The sequence below is a fragment of the Mastomys coucha genome, unplaced genomic scaffold, assembly GCF_008632895.1.
Source record: "Mastomys coucha isolate ucsf_1 unplaced genomic scaffold, UCSF_Mcou_1 pScaffold5, whole genome shotgun sequence".
Taxonomy (NCBI): domain Eukaryota; kingdom Metazoa; phylum Chordata; class Mammalia; order Rodentia; family Muridae; genus Mastomys; species Mastomys coucha.
The window spans coordinates 11,836,512-11,842,719 of NW_022196911.1; positions in this window are offsets into that span (position 1 = coordinate 11,836,512).

The following is a 6,208-nucleotide window of genomic DNA, read 5'->3' on the forward strand; positions in this document are numbered from 1 at the left end:
GAAGCGAGAGAAGGACCCCACCCTCTGGAGCAGTCAGCTTATAAACCCTATTGTGTGGATGTGTCGATACCTGATTGGCTCAGCAGTGTCTGCTGACCACTGCGTCACCCATTTGGAGAGGGTGTAGCAGGAAAGGCAAGCATATGCAGGTGTGCAGAGTAAACATGCCTATGTGGCTGGTGTTGCGCAGATGTACAGAGTTTACGTGGCTGGTGTTGGCCAGCGCCCAACAGCGCCCAACACACAATCTGTAACATTTTCAAATAACCACTAACTTTCAAGAGTGTCACACTACTGTTTTAGGCTGCCTAACTGGGAATGCCATTCATACATATTGGGGGCCTATATCTTTGGGGTTTTTTTTTGTTGTTGTTGTTTTGTTTTTCTCAGTAAAACCTGTTTTGTTTTGGTTTGTTTTGGTTTTGGTTTTTCAAGACAGGGTTTCTCTGTATAGCCCTGGCTGTCCTGAAAGTCACTCTGTAGACCAGGCTGGCCTCAAATTTAGAAATCTGCCTGCCTCTGCCTCCCAAGTGCTGGGATTAAAGGAGTACACCACTACTGCCTGGCAAAACCTGTTTCTTTACTAACATATATAGCTTGGGAGATTGGGAGTTCAAATTACATTGCAACTGAACTATTTGCAGGTTGAGGTTCTCCATGTGCTTTGAAGTAGCACTGGGAACAACAGGACGTGCATGCAAGCTCCTGTACCATTTCTGTGGCACTTAAGCTGTGATGTAAACCTCACACCTCCATACTTGTCTTTCACTGTATCATCCACAGTGACACTGAGAGCAACAAGACAATGTCTCTATATGTCTTAGTTTTCTAAAACTATTTGTTGTGTGATTTACAGGATCATTTAACCCCTGAATTCTTCCTGGTGGCTCATAAAAGATATCTAGTATAGAGGGTTAAATATCTTCAAAAGTTGCTCAGGCCATGGATTATATACCAACTCTTTATTTCTGGAAGTGGAGATGCTAGAACTTTATGCCTAATAAAATTAGACAACCAATTTCCAGCCACACAACCAATTAAGAAAACCCTTGTAAAATATGTTCCTCTAGAGCTGCTTTATATCAAATTATGTACTACTCAGCGTCTTCCAGAGTAACTGAAATGTATGAGTGTATGTGAGGACTTGAATACATGTTTTTGCACGATATCACATATGTATATACAGAGTGTTATAGCAGGTACAGGGGATTGGAGAGCTTAGAGGTCCAAACATCTGTAGGCTAGAATTCAGGGGAAGTCATAGTGAATTTCAGCATGACTTTAAGGTTCTGAAAACTGGGGAATCCAATGGTTTAAGTCTGAATCTGAAGGACAGAGAGAGTGAGACAAGATGTCCCACCTTAGGTGGAGAGGCAATAAAACAAGGGCAAGTTCCTTCTTCCACTGATTTTGTTTCACTGAGACTACCAGCTGACCATAAAACCACCATACACATGGGAAGGAGCCTCACCTTCCCATGACTGCTAATCCAAATGTTCATCTTGTTTACAGTCTAGGAACATCCTCCCAGCTGTACTCAGAAATGCAATCTGGGTTCTCTTGTGTCTAGTCAAGTGGTACTCAACACTCATCAACACCACACAACTGTTAAGTAGGAAGTATCCCTGCAAAGCACGGTCCATCCCTGGTTTTGATCTTTTGAAGTAATGCATCATAAAAGACTTGAACTTAACTATCACCCCATAATTTTAACCTAAACACAATAGCGTAACCTAGTTTCTTAATGTTTTATGTCTTGAATATTCTTTTCTTCTTTCAGATATAAACACAGCATTTGCTAAAACAAAGGCTCAGTTTCATCCTGATTAGAATTTCCTTCTGCAGTGTGACCATTCTCATTAGCTCACTGCTAGTTAATGAAAAAGACAATTGCAAATTCACTCAAGTGATGATCATGAGCCTTTTGCATTTTGAATATTCCTCAATATTCAAGCTCTCTGCACTTGCTTGAAATGAAATTCCCTTAAGAATTTATATTCTTATTCCTCTGTGTGTGCATGTGTTTGTGCACACTCATATGTGTACATATGAGTATATGGATGCATGTGCCCTTGTGTGCACATGTATGTAGATTGATAAGAACAAGCTTAGTTTTTATCCTCAGATACATCCTCCACCTCCTTTTAGACAGGGTCTATTATATGCTCAGACCTTGTAATTGTGGTCAGCAAGCCATGCCAGGATTTTTATATGGGTACGGGAAATTGAACTCATGCCCTCATGCCTACAAGGCAAGCGCTTTACCAAGGGAGTTATTTCTCTAGTTCCTCTCATCCCCTCTCCCTTTATATCTTCATAAGGTTATTGGGGAGCCTGGTTGACTTTTATTGTATAGCTAGCTCTTTGAGGTGTTCATGCTAACTCAGCTGCTCATGGCATTTCTCTAGTTACTAAAATTTCATATGGCAGCCTGAGGTGTATTAGAAACAACACATATGCACTTCATTTTAATTATTTTCTGGTTAAAAATAAAATTTCCCGGTATAAATACAGTGGCAGTCATGCATGGACACTAACACCTCAGCTCTTATCTCAGCTTATGTTCACTTTCGAATTTCCTTTACATGCATAGACATTTTTGGTCTCTAAAGTTGTCTGCTTTCATGTCAGAGTATTTCATTATTTTAGGAGATATTTTAATTTAGCAATGTAGGAAAGATGTGGCGGGTGAGGCTACAACTAAACACCAGGAAAACAGTGAAAATATGAATCCAAACAAAGGCAGACATACAACCATGAATCTTGGATGTCTTCCCAAGCAAACTTGAATACAGAACAAAGGTCTTATTGGAATCCCTGCCCTGTTCGTCCCTAAACCCTGCTTGGTTTAGTCCCTAAGGAACTGGGATCACGACAGATACATACAGAATGGAATTCATGCTGTATCACAGAGAGTCTCTGTCGTTTAACCAAGAGTTAACCTAAATGTACATACACATAAAGCACTGAATTGCATATTGCAGGTTATTATAATTTCATGTGGCAACTTAGTGTTCATGCTGAGGACCAAATTTACCAAAATATCAGCAGAAAACACAATTACATAGATGTATAACTAACGTGAGTGGATGCTGCCAACAGGTCTGCTTCTATCTGAGAGTGGCAAGATGAGTGCAGCTGTCTCTCTCATCACATGGCCCTTTGTTGTCCTTGTTGATTCTGTTCTCTGGTTGTCACTGGGGCAATCCATACTATTTCATGTATGGGCCTATGTATAGCTGCTCACCCATCAGCTCATCTGCCCTGTGCACTATGTCACTACCTTCACTTCAGGATAGTCCAAGGTGTCAGCCCAGCCATACTGGGAGTGGCTGCCCCCCACCCTCTGGGCTCTCCATTAGAGGTAATGCTTTATGGCAAATTTTGACAATTAATTAGAAACATTCCCCCTAAGTCCTTCCATTATATCATAATTACTATAACTGCGTTATGCAGAGGGAATGATTTCCATACTTTTAAAATAGTTTTGAAGTTATTTTATATCTGCTGCTTGTGGGAGAGGCACAGCATTCTGTAGTGTGCACGCAGAGGTCAGAAGGCAGCTTCTAGCAGTCAATTCTTGCCTTCCACTGTGCAGGTTCTAGGGAATCGAGCTCTGGCAGGCCGAGTCCATGATCTTAAAGATTTAGTTTTATGTTCTATGTGTATGTATATGTGTGTATGCCTGAGCATATCTATGTGCACTGCCTGTTTACAGGTGTCTTCAGAAACTAGAAGAGGACATCAGAACCTGGAGACCGTCAGAGTTACAGATGGTTAAGAACTCCCCAATGTAGATGCTGGGAATTGAACCCAGGTCCACTCCAAGAACAGCAAGAACAGTGCTTCAAATTGCTGAGTCACCTTTCTAGCCCACAGTCTTGGTTTTAATTTTTAAAATGCACACTTATAGTCAACTTATACTGTAAAAGGCTCAATCAGTAGATGAATAGAAAGCAATTTTAAAGAGTTGCAGAGCTTTTGATTAAAATCATCATGGACTTCAATGTTTAATGCTCTCAATCAGGATTGTGATGAGTTACCTGTGTGTGTGTGTGTATGTGTGTGTGTGTGTGTGTGTGTGTGTGTGTGTGTGTGTGTGTGTGTTTACTGCTGTGTTATGAACTCTGTTGGCTATGTGGGCAAGGAGGATGGTTTTGAAATCTAGATGTGATAATAACTAGCCCAGAACTCATCCTCAAGAGAAATTCAAGGACGATCTGGCATGTTATTGCAGAGCTTAATAGGACCAGGTCCCTTTGCCCTGTAGTCCTGCACGAGTAAGCCCTTGTTTTGTGAATCCCACAGGCAGAGGTTTAGTCTCCAGACCTTCGGTAACCAAACAAACATGGCATTTCAGAAGCTCCTGCACTTTTCTCAGTTGGGCTTCTGAAGAGTCTATGCTCATGGGTGTATATATCAGTGAAGCGGGGCTGTAAACTTCAAGCTACTTTGATATTTCTGTTACAGATTTAACACTATCATCAACAAAGCACTGTCAATCTAGTATCCTCCAGGGAGGGGAGCCCAGGCCAGTGGAAGTCCACTGTGGACATGCCTTGAGATTGCCTCCCTCCTGTTATCATCAGAACTCCAGAGGCTTCACACGGGGATGAAACAAGCACTGTGGAATGCTAAACATGAATTTGTACAAACAGGAATCTTTGCAGCTCGGAAGAAAGTAGAGGGAAATATCTATTTTTTTTCCATTACACATACACAAAAGTTTCCACCTCCATGCAACTCTTTCTGCTGCTGCTAGTCTCTGCAAGCAATTTATTAATTCACTACCATGTTAAGTTTATCTGTAATTTACTTACAAATTGATTAGTAAAAATACTCATATTACATCCTTGTTTTCTTTGTGCTAAAATGAATTAACGTTATAAAGGAGAACTCTTTCTAAAGCAATTGCCTTGTTTAAATTAGGCAATAAAATTGGATTTCTTAATAGCCATGCAATAAACCCAGACTGCTTTGTAATCTGCCAAGTGTCCTCACATATAATACTGTATCTGATTCCCATGCTGGTTTTGTGGTCTATGAGTATTTGGTATGCCTGGTCTTCAAAAGTAGATCAAAGAAGAGAGGGTAAGACATTCAGTTCCTAACCTAGTGCTGGGCTGATGACTGTGACATACATTTTGAGATTTTGGGTGAAAGCAGCTTTGTCTGCACCACTTCTTAGGATGTTATAGATGCATCACTTATAACAAATGTCTCTTTTCCTTCCTCTTCCTTCTCCTCCTCCTCCTTCTCCTAGTTCTGCTCTTCTCCTCTCCTCCACTTCAGTCCTTCCTCTCTTCTCTTTCCATCTTTTCTCCCCTCCCCCTCTCCTTGCCTTTTCTTTCTGTCTCTCCAATTCTGTGTTTGTGCTGCACACATACCTGTTAACGTTGATGTGTGCACATGCGCCTGTTGTGAATGGGTGTGTGGGTAGATGCTTGTGAATGTTAGACATCAATGGTGGGGGACTTCCTCATTTCCTGTTCATCTGATTTTTTTGTTTGTTTCTTTCTTTTTACTTTTTATGAGCCAGGGCCTCTCACTGAACTTGGGAATTATCCATCAGTTAGGCTGGCTGGTCAATGAGTCTCAAAGATCTCACCCACTCTGGTGCATCTGCTACAATACAAGCAGAGAGTGCTGAGGAAATGAACTCAGGTCTTGGGGCTTCTGTAGCAGGTAATTTTCTGAGACATCACTTTAGATCCTATTAGGGCTTCTTAAATTGATCATCCACTAAGTCACTGGTGTACACAGATGCTCACCAAGAGACTGGTACAAACTGAGTAGTCTAAACTCTTGCTCAGAGATTGTCAGTATGTGTATGTATATGTACAAAGTATCCTCCACCTCCACAGGGCTCCTATGTTCGAGCACTTTGTCCCTAAGTTGGGGTAGGGGGAATCACCATCCATGACCTCAAGTTTTACTACAGAGCAATAGTGATGAAAATTGCATGTTATTGGTACAGAGACCGACATGTTGATCAATGAAATAAAACTAAAGACCCAGAAACAAAACCACACACTTATGGGCATTTGATCTTTGATAAAGAAGCCAAAAATATACAATGGAAAAAAGAAAGCATCTTCAATAAATGGTGCTGTTTTTATATAGAAAAATGCACCAGGTGATGGTGGCGCACACATTTAATCCCAGCACTTGGGAGGCAGAGGCAGGTGGATTTCTGAGTTTGAGGCCA